A 23284-nucleotide genomic window follows, 5' to 3' on the forward strand; every position below is an offset into this window, starting at 1 on the left:
TTGAAGGAAGTGTGTCTCAATTATAACAGTCAGATCAAAAGCATTTTAAAAGAACTTACAATGTGCCATTACGATTTCTTCAACTTGGCAAACCTGGCTGCCATTGTATACTGTGACCACACAGCTAGTGAGTCCCAAGTACATCAATGTTTCTTGATGGTGCCTCTCAAAACCACAACCTCTACCTTGTAGATGATCAGGACTGCAGATCATTCCTGATGTTTCACTTTTATTATATGCTTCAAAAACACAACTTTTGAGTAAAAGTTATGTAACATTTCAGTAATGTTAAAGGTAAAAGACCATAGTATTGGTTCATCAAATGATGAGAACCAGTTGGAGGACTGTTCTTTGGGAGAGCTATGAAACTACCCTTCGGTGCTGCTGTGTCAAATTCAGGAAAAATGATTTTGTTTATATTACTTGGGTTATAAAGAGCACTGCAAGCATTGAAGCTGTTCCCTGACAAACCCAACAAACAAGAGTATTAGTAGAATTAGGAGTGTACAATGCTGTCGAGATGGGGCAATGATAGAATCATCCAATAAATCACTGAAGCAAAGGGAATTTTTTAACCCCTCCAGTTGGGGTTTAGGTGCACAGGAAAGTTTGGCTTGAATATTGACAAATCTATTGTATAAATGGTGTAAGTTCAGATATAACTTCCTGACCAAAGGAAATCTAACAACTTCCGTCTGATATGTTTAAATGTCAATATCTCATCTGATTCCAGAGATGAGGGGTTTGTTGTATGAAGAGAGATTGAACAGTTTAGGCCAATGCTCTCTGGAATTTAGAAGAATGAGGGGAGATCAAATAGAGCTATACAAGATGATAAAAGGTGTGGATAAAGTAGACATGGAGCAGATGCTTCCTCTTGTGGGGCATTCTAGGATGAGAGGCCATAGTCTTAAGATAAGGGGTAGCAAATTTAAAACAGATTAGGAAAAACTACTTCTCCCAAAGGATTGTGAATCTGTTGAATTTGCTACCCCAGAGTGTGGCGGATGCTGGGACACAGTAAATTTAAGGAGGAGTTAGATTTTTAATGAGTTTGAAGGCGATTCTGTGGGGGCGAACGGGACTCCAGGATGGTAGTCTGCCTACCTGGTGCTGGGGTCACGGATGTCTCCGAGCGGATAGGAGGCATTTTAAAAGGGGAAGATAAAGAAACGGATGTCATTATACACATTGGTGGAAATGACGTAGATAGGAAGAGTAGGGGGGTCCTAAGGGAGCAATTCAGGGAGTTGGGAAATAGGTTAAAAAGTAGGGTCACTAGGGTGGCCATCTCTGGGCTGCTCCCAATGCCTCGTGCCACTGAGGATAAGAATAGGGAGTTGGTTCAAATGAATGCCTGGCTAAAGGACTGGTCCAGGAGGGAGGGCTTTATTTTCATAGACCAATGGGAGGTTTTCAGGAGAGGATGGCACCTGTACAAGAGGGAGGGGTCACAACTAAGTTGGAAGGGCACAAATATCCTGGCTGGGAGCTTTGCTAATGCAGTTCGGGGGGGTTTAAACTAGTATGGCAGGGGGGTGGGGATCAAACTATTAGGTCTATAAGTGTGGTGGCTGGGGACGAGCTTGGGGCTGGGACAAGGCTGGCAAAGAAGAAGAGCACTCTGGGGGAGGACGACCTCACTGAGCCTGGGGGTCTGGAGTGCTTATACTTCAATGCAAGGAGCGTAGCAGGTAAAACAGACGAACTTGGGGCCTTAATGCGCACGAGGAATTTGGATGTGGTTGCGGTGACGGAGACTTGGTTGAAAGAGGGACAGGACTGGCAGCTGAATATTCCAGGGTACAAGTGTTTTAGGCGAGACAGAGGAGGGGCCAAAAGAGGTGGGGGAGTAGCGGTATTGGTTGGAGAGCATATTACAGCGGTGCAGAGGGAGGACAATTCGGAGGAGTCGTGTAGCGAGTCACTCTGGGTGGAGCTTAGAAACAGGAAAGGCGCAGTCACTATGTTGGGGGTGTACTACAGGCCCCCCAACAGCCCAAGGGAAGTGGAAGAATGGATATGTCAGGAGATACTGGATAGGTGCAGGAAATATAGGGTTGTTGTAGTGGGAGACTTCAATTTCCCTGGTATAGACTGGAAATCGCTGAGGGCAGGGACTCTGGATGGTGAGGCATTTGTAAAATGTGTACAGGAGGGTTCGTTGGAACAATATGTGGACAGCCCGACTAGAGAGGGGGCTATACTGGACCTGGTGCTGGGGAATGAGCCCGGTCAGGTCTTCAAAGTTTTGGTCGGGGAACATGTGGCAAATAGTGACCACAATTCTGTTAGCTTTAGGATAGTGATGGAAAAGGATGAGTGGTGTCCCAAGGGTAAGGTGTTGGATTGGGGGAAGGCTAACTTTATTGGGATCAGGCAGAAATTGGCAGCTCTTGATTGGGAGAGGCTGTTTGAGGGTAAATCCACATCTGGTATGTGGCAGTCTTTTAAGGAACGGTTGTTAGGGCTACAGGACAAGCATGTGCCTGTAAAAAAGAAGGATAGGAAGGGTAGGATTAGAGAACCGTGGATAACCAGGGAAATTGAGGGACTGGTCAAAAGGAAAAGAGAGGCGTATGTTAGGTCCAAGCAGCTAAAAACGGAGGGAGCTCTGGAGGAGTATAATGAAAGTAGGAAAATACTCAAACGGGGAATTAGAAGAGCAAAAAGGGGTCACGAAATGTTCTTGGCAGACAGGATTAAGGAGAATCCCAAGGCATTTTATTCATACGTTAGGAACAAAAGGGTTGTAAGGGAAAAAATCGGACCTCTCAGGGACAAAAGTGGGGACTTATGCTTGGAGCCCAAAGAGGTAGGGGAGATCCTAAATGAATACTTTGCGTCGGTATTCACTAAGGAGAGGGATGTGTTGACTGGGAGTGTCTCGGAGGGGAGTGTTGAACCGTTGGAGAAAATCTCCATTACAAAGGAGGAAGTGTTAGGTTTGTTAGAGAATATAAAGACTGACAAATCCCCAGGGCCTGATGGAATCTATCCAAGGCTGCTCAGGGAGACGAGAGGTGAAATCGTTGGGCCTCTGACGCAAATCTTTGTCTCGTCACTGGACACAGGTGAGGTCCCAGAGGATTGGAGGATAGCCAATGTGGTCCCGTTATTTAAGAAGGGTAGGAAGGATAACCCGGGTAATTATAGGCCGGTGAGCTTGACGTCCGTGGTGGGGAAGTTGTTGGAGAAGATTCTTAAAGATAGGGTGTATGCGCATATAGAAAGGAATAAACTCATTAACGATAGTCAACATGGTTTTGTGAGAGGGAGGTCATGCCTCACGAACCTGGTGGTGTTTTTTGAAGAAGTGACCAAAATGGTTGACGAAGGAAGGGCCGTGGATGTTGTCTATATGGACTTTAGTAAAGCATTTGACAAAGTCCCTCATGGTAGGCTAGTGAAAAAGGTTGGATCCCATGGGATAAAGGGGGAGGTGGCTAGATGGGTGGAGAACTGGCTTGGTCATAGAAGACAGAGGGTGGTAGTGGAAGGGTCTTTTTCCGGCTGGAGGCCTGTGACTAGTGGTGTACCGCAGGGCTCTGTATTGGGACCTCTGCTGTTTGTGATTTATATAAATGATCTGGAAGAAGGAGTAACTGGGGTGATCAGTAAGTTTGCGGACGACACAAAACTGGCAGGACTTGCAGATAGTGAGGAACATTGTCAGAGGCTACAGAAGGATATAGATAGGCTGGAAATTTGGGCAAGGAAATGGCAGATGGAGTTCAATCCTGATAAATGCGAAGTGATGCATTTTGGTGGGAATAATGTAGGGAGGAGCTACACGATAAATGGAAGAACCATAAAGGGTGTAGAGACGCAGAGGGACCTGGGTGTGCAAGTCCACAGATCTTTGAAGGTGACGTCACAGGTGGAGAAGGTGGTGAAGAAGGCATATGGCATGCTTGCCTTTATAGGACGGGGCATAGAGTATAAAAGTTGGGGTCTGATGTTGCAGATGTATAGAACGTTGGTTCGGCCGCATTTGGAATACTGCGTCCAGTTCTGGTCGCCACACTACCAGAAGGACGTGGAGGCTTTGGAGAGAGTACAGAGGAGGTTTACCAGGATGTTGCCTGGTATGGAGGGGCTTGGTTATGAGGAGAGATTGGGGAAATTGGGGTTGTTCTCCTTGGAAAGACGGAGGATGAGGGGAGACTTAATAGAGGTGTATAAAATTATGAAAGGCATAGATAGGGTGAACGGTGGGAAGCTTTTCCCCGGGTCGGTGGTGACGTTCACGAGGGGTCATAGGTTCAAGGTGAAGGGGGGGAGGTTTAACACAGATATCAGAAGGACATATTTCACACAGAGGGTCGTGGGGGCCTGGAATGTGTTGCCGGGCAAGGTGGTGGAGGCGGACACACTGGGAACGTTTAAGACTTATCGAGACAGCTATATGAACGGAGTGGGAATGGAGGGATACAAAAGAGTGGTCTAGTTTGGACCAGGGAGCGGCGCGGGCTAATTGTTCCTGGTTTCTCGTTTCAAGGCTTCATTCTACGATCATCTTGCTGGTGCCAGTACAGAGTGAGACTGCGGATAGTTGGGAACCTGTCTCGGGGGCAGGGAATTCATATGGTGTTCGTGGAAGTGGAAATGACTAGGGTTGGGAAGCATTTTCCGATCGGGGCCATTGTGATCTCCTGGACTCGTTTCGATCGCCTCAGGGGGTCGGAGAGGAATTTCCCAGATTTTTTTCCCCCATATTGGCCCTGGGGTTTTTCACTCTGGGTTTTCGCCTCTCCCTGGAGATCACATGGTCTGGAATGGGGGGGTGGGGGTAAGTTAATAGGTTGTAATGAACAAAGCATCGTAGCTGTGAGGGACAGCTCGGTGGATAGGATATTGGTATGTAGATAGGCTGGAAAATTGGGCGGGGATCCTGGATTCGGGATTCAATCCTGGACCGGGGAGCGGCGCGGGCTTGGAGGGCCGAAGGGCCTGTTCCTGTGCTGTATTGTTCTTTGTTCTTTGTTCTTTATGGGGAGAAGACAGGCAAATAGTGATGAGGAGCATATCAGCCATGATCGGATGACTGAGCAGACTCGATGGGCCAAATGGCCTAAATCTGTTCCTATATCTTAGGAACTAATATATCCATTCGGCCCATCAAGCCTGCACCGACGACAATCCCACTCAGGCCCTATCCCCGCAACCTCTTGTAGCTACCCTGGTGGTCCCACCAATACTGAGGGTCAATTTAGCATAGCCAATCCACCTAACCTACACATCTTTGGACTGCAGAAGGAAATCCGAGCACTAGGTGGAAACCCACGCAGACATGGGGAGAACGTGCAAATTCCACACAGACAGTGACCTGAGGCTGAAATTGAACCTGGGTCACTGGCGCTGTGAGGCAGCAGTGCTAACCACTGCCACGGTGCCGCTTTGATTATACTCGTTGTCTATGAAGCTGAGTCTCTGCTTTCTCAATCGCTTCTCGGCCTTTTGGCTAAGATCAAGTGTAGTATGGATCGCCTGCACTTGGTTGAGGTCATTAGGTTACACTGAAGCTTCATGTGTTTCATATGAAGCAATTTTTAAAAGCGGCATCTCGGCCTTTTGGCTAAGATGCAAATGAGCCCAAGTCTTGGAGGAGGAACCTCCCCCTTCTCCAATCAGCTTGGCTCATGTAGATCAGGCCCAGGACAGGGTGGTTTGGTCGCTTGCCCTGTCTTGTCAGCCTGGATCTGAAATGTGTCAACTTGTTGAGACTCTGAATTGGATTTGATTTGATTGAATTGGAAAAGTATTTTTAAAAAAAATACCTTCCCATCCCACTTTCTGATCAGTGAACTGCCTCTTCAGCTCTATTTTTGCTTCCATCATCAACTTGGTTCCACCATTTTCACAATCCCTCCTCAAAATATGCCCTAAACTCCTATTACCAGGAGTTATGTCCAACTCTATTTCTTCACACTTGTTGGTGTTTTGAGTGGAAATTGAAGGTGCTAATCCATTGGAATACAAAGGGGATTGGACAGTGTTATAAAGTAAGAGCTCTTGTGTCTAGTTGACCTATAACTTTATTCTACATTAGAGGTGCTATATAATGTTGCAAGGTACTTGTCAGAAATGTAAAGCAAGCAATGGTCAAAGAAGGTGATTTTATGTGGGGTGATCAGACACTTGATCCAGGAGGTAGGTTTAGAGAGGGAAGTAATTGCATCTGGTTGACTGAAGGCACAATCATTAATGGTTAGGCAGAAGGAAGGGAGATTCACAAGAGGCTGTGGTCAGCGGAACAAGGAAGAGAGAATATTAAATAAAATGGAAATTTTAACAGACATGGGAGCATCCATGCTCAGAATAGACCTTCAAAGTAGAAGGACTTGGTGCGAGATTAGAGGCAGAGAACAAAGTTTAAAACAAGCTGAAGTTCACGGGAATGAAAATGGTAAAGCATTGATGTGAATTTCAGCAGCAGATGAGCTGAAATAGGAACTTATGTGGGTGATGCTTCAGATATTCTCTGACTGTGCCTGCCCAGCTGGGATTCTCCAATCCCGTTGCAATGAATGGACATTTGGCTGAGTGCCAACTTCTCCCTTCTCGCCAGTGGCAGGGCGTGAATGGCCAGAGAATTCCAGCCCATGGTCTTTACAGGATAGGCATTGGAGTCGCAGCTCATTTAAATAGGATGCAGAGGTTGCAAATACTCTGCTGATATTTCAGGCTGAACTAAACTACAAAGGAGGGGGATGATGCCGGTAATGGTGCTGAAACCATGGTCGGAATTCCCTGCCTCACTCGCCCCACTGCCAGCAAGAACTAAGAATCTGGCACTCAGCCAAATCTCCAATCAGTGCAGCAAGACCGGAGAATTGCAGCCTTGGGCGAGGTCAGAGAATTCCAGCCAGTGTCTGTCATCGTCCAAGTGTTCAGCTGAAGTAAGTAGTGATTTATGGAAGATTGAATGTTGAACAATCAGATTATGGGATAGTGGAAGGGCTGAGGCCGATTGTGAAGCTGGGAATCATTGACCGGTAGCAGAGACTACTAAACTTGTGTGAATGGTTTCTTATTTTTCCTGAACATATCTGCTACTTTGGAAAAGGTCAAAAACTTATTGTCCTCCAAATGCTCATCGCCATGCTTTATAGCTCCACCCTGTCCAATCATTCCCACGGTTTTTGTTGTCATGGACAAGTTGGATTCTGCCTTATATTGATGTTCGTAAAACCAAAGCCACCTGTTGCAATTGCCAACTACATCTGTGTCCCTCTACCTTTGATTCAATTGCCCTTGCTGGATGTCACCTCAGTTTGGAGACGAGGCGGTGGCTTAGTGGTATTGTCGCTGGACTAGTAATCCAGAGACCCAGGGTAATGCTCTGGGGACCTGGATTCGAATCCCACCATGGCAGATGATGAAATCTGAATTTACTCAAAATCTGGAATTAAAAGTCTAATGATGACCATGAAACCATTGTTGTTTCTAAATAAACCATCTGACTCACTAATGTCCTTTAGGGAAGAAAATCTGCCATCTTACCAGGTCTGGCCGACATGTGACTCCAGATCCACAGCAATATGGTTGACTTTTGAATGTTCTCGGCTGGTAGACAAATGCTGGTCCAGCCAGCGACATCCACATCCCATGAACGAATAGGGTTTTTAAAAAAAAGTACCTCCAGATATTCGGTGAGACAAAACAAGTTTATTTGGTTTTACTCAGAGCGTGGTGAAGGGAGGTGGATTCAAAAATGCATCATCCCTGTAAAAAAGCTTTAGTTTGATCCAGTGACATGCTAACATTTTCATATATATTCCACGTGTGTCAGGGTTAATGTTCATAAATTGTTCACAAAATAAAAATGTTCTATACCAACCCACTCCCAATTGTCAAAACAGCAACACCAGTGTCTAGACTGTGACCTGCTGACAGGCAGTTCATTTGACTGGAAAGGCTGGAGTTTTTAAGTGCTTTTCTGATGTGATATTAACCATTGTAACAGGAAATGCGGTTTTCCTTTCCAATTTGGAAGGCACCAGTTTCTGATTGCGATATTTTATTGAAGTTCGTAAGGATTCAGTCCAGGGAATAAAATCCACATTTCTCCTCTTCTGCCCTGCATGCATTATAGCTTAAAGTTTATTTTTTTCACTTTAAGTACAACCAAGTATTTCCAAATTAGAACGGAATATGGCACAGGGAAGACAGGCGGAGAATTCAGTGTGGGTCGAGTGGAGATCATCCATTGTTTATGGTGAGTTGCGGCTGAGAGTTTGGGATCATAAAGCTAACAGGATAAATTATTCCGCATCTTTGAAAAGTTGCAATTAATTTATTGGTAAGAACCCATTGACTCGATCTCGCTGTTCACTCGTACACAGATTGATGTTTCTTGCTTTGAGTTTGATGGTGTGTCAATTTAAACCATGTCCTTTACATGTTTGTTTGGGAGTACTAACCATTCGTTGACAGGATTGGGCTTGAGTGTTTTGTATGTTAGTATTTCTCCCCTCTCCTATACCCCTAAGTCTGTCTTCCCTACAATGCTCCCCTGTTCACTGGTATAATCATCCAATGTGTATTCTCGTAATAACTGAGAGATCTGCAACTTTGTAATGAGCATCTCGGATGGATATCCACTCAGTTCCTGGTACCCGAGTGTTAATGTGAGCAAACAGGACGTTGCTAATGAGTTCAGTAACAGGGTGGCTGATTGCAATAATTTACACAATGGGCAGGATCAGTAAATGGGTCTCAGCTACTTAAAATCTATGTTGATCACTTAAATGAGAGGCCAGTAATGTATCCAAGTTTGATGTCCATATGAAGTTAAGTGGGAAAGTAGGCAGCGAGGTGGGGACGAAGAGACTGGGGTGGTGGGATACACAGGTTGGGTGAGTGGACAAGAATATGGCACAATATGGGGAAGTTAGAAGTTATCAATTTTGGTAGAAAAAAACCAAAAAAGAATATGTTTTGAATGGCAAGAGATGGGAAATATTACAGAGAGAGATTGAGTAGACCAGGTTTTTATTTCCTGAATCTTAGAAGAATGATCTAACTGAACATAAAATTTCTAAGGGGCTTGACAAGGTGGATGCTGAGAAAGGTTTCCCTTGTCTGGGGAACCTAGAACACTGGGTCATGTCTCAGAATAAGACTCAGAATAAGGGGGTGGCACTGTGGTGGGCACAGAGATCCAGGTTCAATTCCGGCCTTGGGTTACTGTGTGGAGTTTGCACATTCTCCCTATGTCTGCTTGGGTTTCCTCCAAGTGCTCCGGCTTCTTCCTACTGTCCAAAGATGTTCAGGTTAGGTGGATTAGCCATGGTAAAGGCTCAGGGTTACATGGATAGAGTGGCGAGGGGGGGAATGGAGTGCCTGGGTGGTGCAAACTCAATGGGCCGAATGGCCTTTTTCTGTACTTGTCTGGATTCTATGGTTCTAAGAGATAGATGATTTAGGATTGAGATGAGAAATGTCTTCACTTCAAGGATTGTGAATTTTTAGAATTCATCACCCCTTGAGAGCTGTGATTGTTCAGTCATTGAGCATAATCGATGGATTGATGTATTTTTGTGTAAGAAGGTGGAATTGAGATGGAAAATGAACGATGATCTTGTTGAATGGTGGACCAAATGACAAACACCAGCTCCTATTTCGTATGTCCTTAATGGCATAGACTCAGTGGGCTGAATGGCCTCTCTGTGGTGTAACCATTCGATGATTTTCAGGGCTATTTGGATGAAGTTGCTGGCTCTGCTTCTGAAATGAAGAACAGTTGTTCAGATTGATACCAACACATCTTCATTGCACAAGGACAACCACCTGCGTCTTTTCCAATTTTCGTGTTTAATGATGTTTCCCAGTCTTACTGATATAAACCAGTTCAGCTGATGACCACCCCTTGCATCTGCTGCTTGCACAAAGGACACTTACAAATTCGTACAAAAGTGATGGGGCAGATGAAATTTCCCCAAGGTGACTGCCAAAATGAGAAAATATTTAATATTATTCCTAAAATGAGTTTAGTCCCAAAAGGAATCTTGTGGTGGTTCACTATAGGAAAATGGGAATGAAAGTCAACTCACAAAGTTATCAAACCACCACATGAAATATGCTGAGCTTTGGTCAGCCATGCCAGTGATGGGACCCACTGACTTTCTGCCCATTAATAAGATGCAGTGCTAATGTGGGGAGTACAAATGCTGTAATCCCCACACCACTGCATCTTCTAGCGAAGAGTCCATGGACTCGAAACATTCAGTCTGTTTCTCTCCTGACAAATGCGGGCAGACCTGCTGAGCTTTGCCAGCATCCTCTGTTCTTGTTTCAGATTCCAGCATCCGCAATATTTTGCTTATTCCACTATGTCCCTGCCTTGTTTGCTCTTGACTTGGTGACATTTGTAAACTCAGCTACAAATTGGTGCTAACTTATCTTGAATCTGTAACTGATAACACTTTATTGTTGAAGAAGGCCAAGAACATTTTGTGCTGTACTACTCATCTCCCAGTCGCCTCTCCCTATCTACATTTGTGTGTGAGGTAGTGGTGAAGGATACGGCCTGAACCACTGGCGCAGATTGGTGTGAGAGTTTAGAATTGGATAAAATCCTGTCCAGGCCTGTGAAATGCAAGTTTGTTTAAGGGAAAAATCCCAACTGCAGTGGTACAGGCAGTCTCATCCCAGTTCCTGCTGGAGCTCAGAGCATAAAACACAACTCTATCCTTTGAATAAACCCAATCTCTCTGCTTTACTTCATGGTATTTGCTTCAAGAAACACATTTGCAGCCCAAAGGCTGAATTGCAGTGTAACAGAGTTTGAGTACAGAAAATGATGCTAAAGGACAATAGACAACAGTTGGATAGCAAGATGAGTAAATGGTTAAGGCAAAGATTTCTTCCCTTATTTCATATCCTTTGAAGCTTAAGCCTAGATGAGATGGATAAAGCTCTTTAAATCATTAAGGAAGGCACAGATGTTCTATCCAAAGTCCAAGAACATGGGACAAGTGCAGGAAAATGCCATTAGTGTGCCTGGGGTGGCACAGTGGTTAGCACTGCTGCCTCACAGTGCCAGGGACCCAGGTTCAATTCCGGCCTCAGGTGACTGTGTGGAGTTTGCACGTTCTCCCCGTGTTTGCGTGGGTTTCCTCCCACAGTCCAAAGATGTGTGGGTTAGGTTGATTGGCCATGTCAAATTGCCCCTTAGTGTCAGGGGGACTAGTTAGGGTAAATGCATGGGGTTACAGGGATAGGGCCTGTGTGGGATTGTGGTTGGTGCAAGCTCGATGGGCTGAATGGCCTTCTTCTGCCCTGTAGGGCTTTGATTTGGTGGTAGATATTGTCGGTGCAGACTCGATGGGCCAAAGCCTTTTTTGCACTCTATGAGTGGGATTTTCTGGCCGCGCTCACCCCAAAGCCGGAAAATCCCGCCTGAGCTCAACGGACCTTTGTGTGGTCCGCCCCTCCCCGCCCGCTACGATTCCCATGGTGGGCGGGAAGGGGAAAATTCTGCTCTGTGACAGGCCAAAATGGATTGTGCACACACCACCAAGCAGGCATTTAAAAATTGTAATTCGCTGCAAATGTGACTTAAATAACTGGAGACACGAGTCAGAAAGACAATCAGCTTGAATTTTGAGGTTTCTTATCAATGGGCTGACAGTGCTCACTATGGCTGTCAGAGTTGTACTTTATTTATCCAGCAGAGGGAGCAATGCTTACTTTTGATATACTGGACTAAAGTGGTGCAATCAGAAATGTTGAATTGGTGTAGAATACTTGCTGCTTTTTTACAGGTTGGGTGTCATAGTGCTCTAAGTTGTTAACAGCTATATTAGATAATGAATTGGTCCATTTTAAATTAGAGTCAAACAATGTCTGGATTTAAAAAATTCTGACCTGTGCTTTCAAATCCCATTATGGGCTCTGTCTCTGTAGTCTCCTCCAAACAAAGAAAATTACAGCACAGGAACAGGCCCTTCAGCCCTCCAAGCCTGCACCGACCATGCTGCCCGACTGAACTAAAATCCCCTACCCTTCCGGGGACCATATCCCTCCATTCCCATCCTATTCATGTATTTGTCCAGACGTCCCTTAAATGTCGCTATCGTATCTGCTGCCACCATCTCCCCCAGCAACGAGTTCCAGGCACCCACCACCCTCTGTGTGAAAACAATGTAGAAACAATCTGTAGGGTTACAGGGAAAAGGCAGGAGAATGGCACATTCTCTGCGATATCTACATTTTATTATTTCTGGCCTCTTAATTATAACTCCCAATTATGTTACATTCCCAATGATAACTGCTCCACCATTGGTGGCTATGCCTTCAGTTGTCCAGGCCCTACACTCTGCCAGTCCCTCCCTATACCTTCTCAAGCAACTTAATTCACTCTCCTCCTTTAAGACAATCCTTAAAAACGACTTCTTTGACCTAACTTTTATTACATTAAAGGCACTGTATAAATGTAAGTTGTTGTTTTAATGGAAAGTGATCAAGCTGGAACATAAACTCTGTAGTAAATTTCTGGTCCTGCCCGCCGTGGGAATCGCAGCTGGTGGGACAGAAAATTTGGCGGACCATTTAAAGGTCTGTTGACCTCGGGCGGGAATTTCCAGTCTTGGGGTGTGCGCAGCCGAAAAATCCCGCCCTCTCTTTCGGAGTATAACCCAGCATTTTCCAAAGATTTTTAATTCAGCTTTCTATATCTGCGATATTTTGCTTTCCTTTTTTTTATTAGGATTACTTTTGTGAACATAGGTGCTGCCAAAGAAATGTGTAACAGATACAATGCACATCTGATGAGGTGCAAAGATATTACAACCCAATAAAAGTCATATTTGTAATAGCCTGAGAAATTTGGCACACTTGGGGCAGCACAGTGGTTAGCACTGCTGCCTCACAGTGCCAGGGACCTGGATTCGATTCCCGGCTTGGGACACTGTGTGGAATTTGCACATTCTCCCCATGTCTGCATGGGGTTTCCTTCGGGTGCTCCGGTTTCCTCCAACAGTCCAAAAGATGCACGGGCTAGGTGGATTGGCCATGCTAAATTGCCCCTTAGTGTCAGGGCGACTAGCTAGGTCAAATGCATCGTGTTATGGAGATTTGTCCAGGTGGGATTGTGATAGGTGCAGACTCGATGGGCCGAATCGCCTCCTTCTGCACTGTAGGATTCTATCTTTTCAAACTAATGTTGGTAATGTTGGGGAATTTCACAGTAACTTCATTGCAGTGTTAATGTAAGCCTTACTTGTGACTAATAAATAAATAAAAACCTTGGAGAGGAATTTAAAGAGAAATGCAGATTCTATATTCAAAACATTAAACTTTGCCATGGTTCAATTTTTATTGATAAATGAGATGGGATGTGAACCAAGAACTTTAAAATGCCGGAAACTGGAGATAATGTCGTTTTAACTTAACCTGCAGTTTGGGGTGTGAATACAATCTGAACTTTAAGTTTATTTACTAGTGTCACAAGTAGGCTTATATTAACACTGCAATGAAGTTACTGTGAAAATCCCCTAGTCGCCACACTCTGGTGCCTGTTCGGGTACACTGAGGGAGAATTTAGCATGGCCAATGCACCTCATCTTTTGGTGCAGCAGGAAACCAGGTGCCAACCTTTTACTTAATACTAGTTTTATTTTCAGAATGCAACATTGCAAATGTTTACCTCTCCCCTATCAACCGCCAATGTCCCAGAAGTCTCTCTTTATACTCTTTCTGAGCAAATAAATCAGCAGATGGCCAACCCTTAAAGGAGCAAATCTCCTTGAGTACACCAATCAAACACCCCTTAAAGAGACCAGGTATGAAAGTTGGCCATGATTCACTAAGGGCCACAGTCATCTCTCTCTCCACTGGAGCGAGGCAATTGATTATATGGAACTTCAGACGCAGCACTCTGCAAATGTGGAGTAAGGTGAAGAAGCGGGGATTGAACCCATGACATTAGATCATACGCTAGCCAACTGTCTCTCTTCTAATATACTAAACAAACCAATAATGTAATTAACAGCTCCTTAAAGGGGTAGGCCTCTCTTTATGTGCTTTTTAAAATAAACAATAAAAAGATAAGTAATTACCAAAGTGACAGCCTCTTAATATCTTCTTCAGCAGGTAATTATTTAGATAGAGACTTCTCCAAGTAGGGGGATTGAACCCAAGTTCTTCCATATGATAGGCAGGGATACTAACCAATATACTAACAAGGAGCTGCCTAAAGTTTCTTCCCTATTCTCTTTTAATAATAAACCATAAACAATAAAATAAACTAATCAAAGGGGATGACAGGCCCTGATGGAGCATTGTAACTAAAACAAAATGTCAAAGGAGACTGAGCGAATCAAACTGAAGTATTGTTTCCAGGGTCTTGATGACACATTCCAGCTCCTGCTGTGCCCACCACTCACGGAAGACCTCAAGGATGCCAATGAACACCGTGAGCTGCCTCTCTGGGGCCACGAACGTATCAAGTCTCTCCTTACCGCCTCTTTTCAGTAAACAAATGGTCAGAACAAATAATCAGCCATGATCATAATGAATGGCGGAGCAGGCTTGAAGGACCGAAAGCCCCATTCCTGCTTCTAGTTTTTACGTAGAACAAAGTAACTAAGCAGTGTGAGGGGGTGACAGCCCCTGGTGGAGCACTGTGACTAAAACAAAAATGTAAAGGGAAACTCAGTTAACTAAACCAAAATATCAAGCCTCCCTTTATATTTTTGATAAACACAAATCAATAAATTGAACAAAAATGAGAAGGGGTGATATCCCCTGATGGGACACTATAAAGTTTTATAACGTTTATTTATTAGTGTCACAAGTAGGCTTACATTAACACTGCAATGAAGTTACTGTGAAAATCCCCTAGTTGCCCCTAGTTGCCTAGTTGGCTACACTGAGGGAGAATTTCCTCCGGGTGCTCCGGTTTCCTCCCACAGTCAAACGAACGTGCTGGTTAGGTGCGTTGGCCAATGCACCTAACCAGCACGTTTGTTTGACTGTGGGAGGAAACCGGAGCACCCGGAGGAAACCCACTCAGACACGGGGAGAATGTGCAAACTTCACGCAGATAGTGACCCAAGTCGGGAATCGAACCCAGGTCCCTGGTGCTGTGAGGCAGCAGTGCTAACCACTGTGCTGCATCTGGGGGTTAGTTTTGCTCAGTTTGGTGGACAGCTGGTTTGTGATACAGAGTGATGCCAACAGCGTGGGTTCAATTCCCGTACCGGCTGAGCTTATTCATGAGGGCCCCGCAATCTTAACCTTGCCCCTCACCTGAGGTGCGGTGATCCTCAGGTTAAATCTCCCCCTCAAAGGGGAGAGCAGCCCATGGTCATTGGGATGAAGGCAACTTTACTGACTTTACCTTACCTTACTGTAACTAAAACAAACATCAAAAAGGAAACCTAACTAACTAAACCAAAATATAATTCTCGGGGTGATGATGCACCCCAGCCTCTGCTATGCCCAGCAGTCATGGAGGTCTGAAGCATGCCAGTGAATACTATGTGCTCCATCTTCAAGGCCACCCAGTCACACTGCAAGTCTTCCTTTATAATCAGTAAATTAAACAAATAAGACAGGGGGTGGAGGGGTGGGGTGCGACAGGCCCTGACAGGGCACTGTATCTAAAATAAGACATCAAGAGGAAACTTGACTAATTCAAATAAAACTGTCATTTCTGTCTTTCTTTATATGTGCTCAAAGGACTTAATTGATCAATGCTCTCCACCTGTTTATCCTTAAACCTTAAAAATAAAATTAGTGCATCATTAACACCAGGCCTAAACGATGTCTATGAAACTGACCACTGAGAAGTTAACCACATGCGGACACTGCTTTTTAAAACAACACATTTGATACGTGAGATAAGCTCCTTATAAATGTAATCAACACATTGTTAGTTTCATTCGAAGGAGATGGGCAAATACCACACGATGTAATTATTGGTTAAAGGAACATGTATGGATGTAAAATCTGTCTTGTTAACGCTCAATCGGAGTCTGGGAATGCCATACATGGAAGTTGCGACAATCCCAGCTGATGTTAATACCAAACAAGTCAGAGCCCATAGTGAAACGTGACTTATAGATCCTAACTTTTTTTTAAACTGTGGATGATAGTCACTGAACAAAGTCTAACACAAAGAATAAAACATTTCTTAAACAAGTAAAATTAATCATATTACACCAGACAAACAAGGTTGGAAAGATTTCAACAAAAGCACAAGAGAATGATTCAAATATTCACCATTCCTTTATTCCAGCCATATCTTTACACATACATACAGATTTGGAAAGATAAAGCAATTTACCATTTCTATCTTATATTCTAATATTCAGGGTAAGTATGTGATATATGTGAATTAACAGGTGAACTGTGGTCAGACACGTCACACTCCAAAATAAATGGCAGATGCGACCAAAGCAGATTCAGTGGATTTCTCAACCACCCACCCAGATGCTTGTTACATTGAGAGCCAACTGGTCTCACTGAAGCTGTCTTTTCCACAAGGGTTTCTAATCTTCACATTTGAAGAACTCACCTTGGAATTCTCTCGAAAGATCGCTCCAACTTGGACGGCTTCAACAAGGATCCACCTCCAGGGTTTCATTCTCACCTTCTGATATTCCCTTTGCTTGGATCTGTGAGTTCACTCAAGATTCACCTTCCAAGCATACTTTCAGATCTTTGGCTATGCCATGCATGAACATTGCTGGTCCAAAAGTCCCATGGTAATAAGTCACCAGCCTTTGGATGCCTTATTGGATCTTTAGGGCTTCTCTCATGCCTGGTTCGCTTCAGTTCTATGCCTTGCAGCTCTTTCTTTAACTCCTCTGCTCCAGTCATTTATCCTGACCAAATGCAATCTATCTATGATCCCTGTTGTTGTCCCAGCCTGGGCCTTTCTTCTAGGAACTCTTTCTGTTCAACCTTCTGGTTTGGGGCCTTTGTTTTGACTTGGGACCTTCTCCCTGTCCCCCTCCCTATGTCCTGTTTCCGAGGACACCTCTCTGGCATTCTGGTTTCAGGTCACCAGACCTGCAATTTTGCCCCGTTTCACTTCCCTGCTCCCTTTCCTTTTGAGCAGGATCAATTTTTGGCCTAACTAACATGAAAAGACTTAGTGCACATGTGCACCCGTTTCCCAGCCAGTGCATACACAGAAGTACTGAGATCCACTGTAAACTGTAGTTCCCAAACTGCGACTGCTGATGTAGGTAAGCATTTTGAGTTTCATCCCATTTGATTGGGATGCAAATAATGTTGGTGGTGATGTTGCACTCACACTCAACATCTTCAGCCTCATTGTAAAACTGATGCTGAGGTCAAAATGGTTTTCCAGCCAAGCTGACTCTGAAGGAGAAACTCTGAGAGACTATCTCCTGCAAAGTTTCTCTGCCTTAGTTATTTAGAAAGCAATTCTCAGGATATAGGCATTGCTGGAAAGGTTGGCATTTCATAAAATCATAGAATCCCCACAGTGCAGAAGGCTACCATTCAGCCCATCAAGTCTGCACTGACTCTCCAACAAAGGATCCCACCCAGGCCCTATCCCATAACCTCATGTATTTAACCTGCTAATCCCCCTAACCTATACATCTTGGCACACTAAGAGGCAATATAGCATGACCAATCCACCTAGCCTGCGCATCTTTGGACTGTGGGGGGAAACTGGAGCACCCGGAGGAAACACATGCAGACACACGGAGAATGTGCCAACTCCAGACAGATAGTCAATCAAGGCCGGAATTGAACCCGAGTCCCTGCCACTGTGCCACCCCAAATTAGTGCCATTCCCTAGTGTTTCCCTTGAGATGGTTATAAGCCATCTTCTTCAGTGGTTTGATACAATGGAATGATTCGTTAGGCTACACTTCAGAAGGCCATTCCGTGTATATTTGGAGTCACATATAGGCCAGTCCTGTTGAGCACAACAGATATCCTTCCTTAAATTATATTCATGGCCAGTTGAGTTTTCCAACAATCTGATAGCTTCGTGATAGCTTTAACTAATACCTGCATTTTAATTCCAGATATTTATTTGAATTCAAATTCTCAAACTGGCATGATACGGTTTAAATTCTCAGGGTTACTAGTTCAGTAATATAATTACCACATTACTGAATACTTTGGCTTTTGACTCTGGGTTGAAACTGTATTTAGGCTCTAATTGTAGCAGTAATTTGAAGTGAAATTATCAAGGCTACAGCTATTATATGAATGCACCCATGAATATTCCAGAACTTTATGAAGCAAAATATTTGGTACTTGCGGCTGAGTGAAGAGCGATTGGATTGACTGGGGTTGTTTTCCTTGGAGCAGAGGAGACTGAGGGGGGACATGAGGGCAGCACAATGGCAGAGTGGTTAGCACTACTGCCTCACAGCGTCAGCGACCCGAGTTCAATTCCGGTCTCGGGTCACTGTCTGTGTGGAGTTTGCACATTCTCCCCGTGTCTGCGTGGGTTTCCTCCGGGTGCTCCGGTTTCCTCCCACAGTCCAAAGATGTGCGGGTTAGGTTGATTGGCCATGCTAAATTGATCCATTGTGTGAGGGGAACAGCAGGGTAAATACATGGGGTTAAGGGGATAGGGCATGGATAGGATTGTGGTCGGTGCAGACTTGATGGGCCAAATGGCCTCCTTCTGCACTATGATTATTGAGATGTCTAAAATTATGAGGGGCATAGATAGACAGGAAAAAACTTTTCCTCTTGGTGTTGGGATCAATGACTTGGGGGGCATAGATTTAACATAAGAGGCAGAAGGTTTAGAGGGGATGTGAGGAAAAAGATTTTCACTCAAAGGGTGGAGGGAGTCTGGAACTCACTGCCTAAAAGGATGGCGGAGGCAGAGACCTTCATAACATTTAAGATGTATTTAGATGTGCACTTGCAATGCCAAGACACACAAGGCTATGAGCCAAGTGCTGGAAAATGGGATTAGAATGTTTAGGTGGTTTGTCTTTGATCAGCACAGACACTGTGGGCCAAAGGGCCTTTTTCTGTGCTGTATACCTCTATGACTCAATGCCTCTATTTCTAGTTTTTATTCCACATGGAAGGAATTTAGCTCTTAATTAACTGTAAGCTTGGGGGTTTTTGATAAAGGGCTTTATAAAGCCCTTTTACTATTATATCTAACATCTGGGTTCTTAACTTATAACAATACGGTTCTCAGTTGAGCCTGACCTAACAAGGTATGAATAATGAATAGCATTTATGAATCAAGTAGAATTTATTAAGCAAAATGTTACATATACGTAACAAAAAATAGTGAAGACAGTGTGGGAAGATTTTTATCCCTTAAGGTCTTGAGTGTTGTCAGCCCAGGCAATGCCTATTCTCTTCTGTCTCTGAAGTAATGTTACTTTGAACTGTGTCTCAAAGATTTAATACCATTGAAAGCATGGTATAATTGGCAGCAAAGTAGGGAAAGTAGACCATAAGACCATAAGACATAGGAGCGGAAGTAAGGCCATTCGGCCCATCGAGTCCACTCCACCATTCAATCATGGTTGATTTCAACTCCATTTACCCGCTCTCTCCCCATAGCCCTTAATTCCTCGAGAAATCAAGAATTTATCAATTTCTGTCTTGAAGACGCTCAACGTCTCGGCCTCCACAGCCCTCTGTGGCAATGAATTCCACAGACCCACCACTCTCTGGCTGAAGAAATTTCTCCTCATCTCTGTTCTAAAGTGACTCCCTTTTATTCTAAGGCTGTGCCCCCGCGTCCTAGTCTCCCCTGTTAATGGAAACAACTTCCCTACGTCCATCCTATCTAAGCCGTTCATTATCTTGTAAGTTTCTATCAGATCTCCCCTCAACCTCCTAAACTCCAATGAATATAATCCCACGATCCTCAGACGTTCATCGTATGTCAGGCCTACCATTCCTGGGATCATCCGTGTGAATCTCCGCTGGACCCGCTCCAGTGCCAGTATGTCCTTCCTGAGGTGTGGGGCCCAAAATTGCTCACAGTACTCCAAATGGGGCCTAACCAGTGCTTTATAAAGCCTCAGAAGTACATCCCTGCTTTTGTATTCCAAGCCTCTTGAGATAAATGACAACATTACATTTGCTTTCTTAATTACGGACTCAACCTGCAAGTTTACCTTTAGAGAATCCTGGACTAGGACTCCCAAGTCCCTTTGCACTTTAGCATTATGAATTTTGTCACCGTTTAGAAAATAGTCTTTGCAATGGATAGAACCATGCATGAAAGAAAGAAAGAGTGATGAACTAAATAGAAGGAAGGAGGTGTGGGAAAGTGGGAAAAGTTTAAGGAAGTACTTTTGCATTGCCAAAATATTTCACCTGAATAGTGTTAAGGGAAGAAGCACATAAAGTAAAAATCAATGCAGATGGCTAGGAAGTCATGAAGCATTAAGGAGAAAAAAGAGGCAATGTAAAGTTCTGACTGTATTCAAAAAACCATAGGGGTGGTACTTTTCCAGAGGTAGCTCAGGGATATGTGGAAGTGGTAGAACAATGAGAACTGAGGTTTGTTACTACCCCAGCTGATGTTACTACTTGACAAGTCAGACCCCAGAGACCTGGCTTGTTAGATCCAAACTTTCTCTTAAGAAACTGTGCAGGAAAGTTATTGAACAAATTCACAGGAGTCTGTTGATGAACTTTTCACACAAAAATAAAATATTTATTATACAAGAAAAATGAGCTATATTGCTCCAGAGAAAAGGGTTGGAAAAAAATCTTGATACAAACACAAGAAGATGATTCCAATATTCACTATTCCGTTACTCCAGAATATCTCTACAGCCACATCCAAATTCAATAAGATGAAACAATTTACAATATGTATTTTATATTGCAATATTCAGGGTAATTATAAGGTACATGTGAATTAAGAGACAAACTATGGTCAGACACAGTAAAAGACTCCAAAGTAAATGACAAATGTGACCAAAGCAGATTCCATGGATTTCTCAAACACCCAAAATATTTGTCACATCGTGAGCCAGCTGGTCTCATGAAAACTTTGCTTTTCTCACGCGGGTTTTCAATTTCTACATTTGAAGAAATTGCTCCCAATTTGATGGCTTCCTCAAAAGTTTCAATCTCTCCTTTTGAGATTCCTTTCCCCTGGATTTCCAAATATGCACAAACTTTACCTTCCGAGCACAATTTCAGATCCTTGGCCATGCCAAGCAGAACACCACTGCTCCAAAATGGTCACAGGCTCGCCAACCTTGAGCTGCCTCCTCAGATCTTCAGTGCTTGTATCAAGCCTGCTTTCCTTTAACCTAATCCTCGCAGTTTGCTCGTTAACTCAGAGTCTGTAATTCTATTCCTTTCTTTAAACTTGACATCTGGTACCTTTTTCTGAGCTCTGTCTTGTCCCCAGCTGAAGCTTACTTCTGGGACTTCTCCCTGTCCCCAATCCCGATACCAGTGTCTTGCTCTTTGGGACACTTTCCTCAGTAAAGGCCCAATTTCTCAGGTAAAGGCCCAATTTCTCAGGTCAGGTGACCTGTAAAGCACCATTTCGCTTCTTTGTTTCTAAACAGGTGTGCAGGACAGGTTCCCAAACTAAAGAACGTAAATGACACAAACTATGCACATGTGGCCATTTCTCAGCTGGCTCATGCGCAGCAGGCTCAAGTTCCTCAGGGAACTCAAGCTCCTGAACTACAATTGCTGATTTAAAATTAAGTACCTGAGTTTCCTTCCACATTTAGTGTGGACAGGTTAAAGTGGCTGCACAGAAGGAAAGTCTGGTGATCATCTGTTATCGAGTATTTCAAGTTGAACATGTCTCTTTTTTGTGTTCTGAAGGGTCGTTTTGACCGGAATTCTGCACCCGCAGCGACATGTCAGCAACACACAACGAGAGGCCAATAATCAGAATCTCACCGCAAGGTCTGGTGACATGGTGGGGTGGGGGGAGGGGGTGTCGTATGAGGCTCCTGCCCAGGAGGATGGGAACCTCATTTAAATATGTTTAAGTCTCATTAGCAGCTTCCCCATTGTATCATCCCCCCCACATTGGTATCCCTCCCCTTGACGGCGTGACATCACATTGGCGGGGTTCACAGCGGGTATGGTTCAACATGAACCAGACGGAAGGAAAGCAGTGGGGGCTGAGAGCAGCCCCTGGGGGAGAGGGACATGGCAATGCAGTGCCCTGGCATTGCTTCTGGGACTGCTCCTTCGCACTGCGCCTTGGCACTGCGCCATGGCTATGAGGGTCGGATCCCCCTGCGCATGGAGGGGGGTTCCCTGTGTGCATGGGGATTGATTCCTGTGTGTGTGGTGGGGGGTTCCTCATGCATGCGGGGGAAGGGAGGATGGTCTCCATGCTCGTGGTGTCGGGGGGACGGTTCCACATGTGCATGCGGGGGAGGGGAGGGAGGTCTGCGGGTCCATTGGGGGGAGGCAGGTCTGCATGTCCGTGGGGCTTTCTATGTTTTAATTTTTAGTGCTCGTGATCGGAGCACTCCGATCTCTGGAAAGCCGGCATCACCAGCAGGATAGGCCCGGCATTTATTTTCCAAGTACTGGGAAGTGTGTCGTGGAAAGCCAACCAATCAGCACTCTCTGCTTGTACAATATAAAGTTGTTTCTCCTGACATTTGGTATTCTTGCCATTGTCCAAAAAAGCTTCGACAAAATGCCCTTTTTCACCAATTTCGTCACACTTCGCTGCTGTGAGGTAGGAATTATTTTTAAAAAAGTTTATTTATTAGTGTCACAAGTAGGCTTACATTAACACTGCAATGAAGTTACTGTGAAAATCCCCGAGTTGCCACACTCCAGCGCCTGTTCGGATACTGAGGGACAATTTAGCATGGCCAATGCACCTAACCAGCACATCTTTGGACTGTGGGAAGAAACCGGAGCACCCGGAGGAAACCCAGGCAGACACGGAGAGAACGTACAGACTCCACACAGACCGATTCTCCTCGCCTGAGCCAGCACTTAGAAATAAAAATGGAAAACTCTGCCCGTTACCTCTGATTGCCTCTCCACAGATGCTGCCAGACATTGCGAGTATTTCCAGCATCTCCTGTTTTTATTTGCGATTTCCAGCTCCCACAGTATTTTGGTTTCATTGTTTAGAATATTTTACAATATGTCTCCGGCAGTCAGAAAATTGAAAAATTGCTGAGTTACAGTTGTCAGGGTTGGTGGTGACCGTCATGCTATGGCAGACATAAATCTGCTGGCTACTTTGTACTTTGGACTTCAATGAGGTACGATGTACTTTGTTGCTGCGGTCTGTGCTGGATAGTGCAAGCTGCAATCTGACACCAGTTGGAGGTGATAAAATATA

General features: G+C 44.4%; 1 pseudogene; it reads left to right on the forward strand.

Moving 5' to 3' along the window:
- The first annotated feature begins 5444 nt into the window (after positions 1 to 5444).
- LOC144503267 (U2 spliceosomal RNA) lies at positions 5445 to 5651 on the forward strand (annotated as a pseudogene).
- Positions 5652 to 23284: the final 17633 nt, after the last annotated feature.

The sequence above is a fragment of the Mustelus asterias genome, chromosome 13 (assembly GCF_964213995.1).
Source record: "Mustelus asterias chromosome 13, sMusAst1.hap1.1, whole genome shotgun sequence".
NCBI classification, from domain to species: Eukaryota; Metazoa; Chordata; class Chondrichthyes; order Carcharhiniformes; family Triakidae; genus Mustelus; species Mustelus asterias.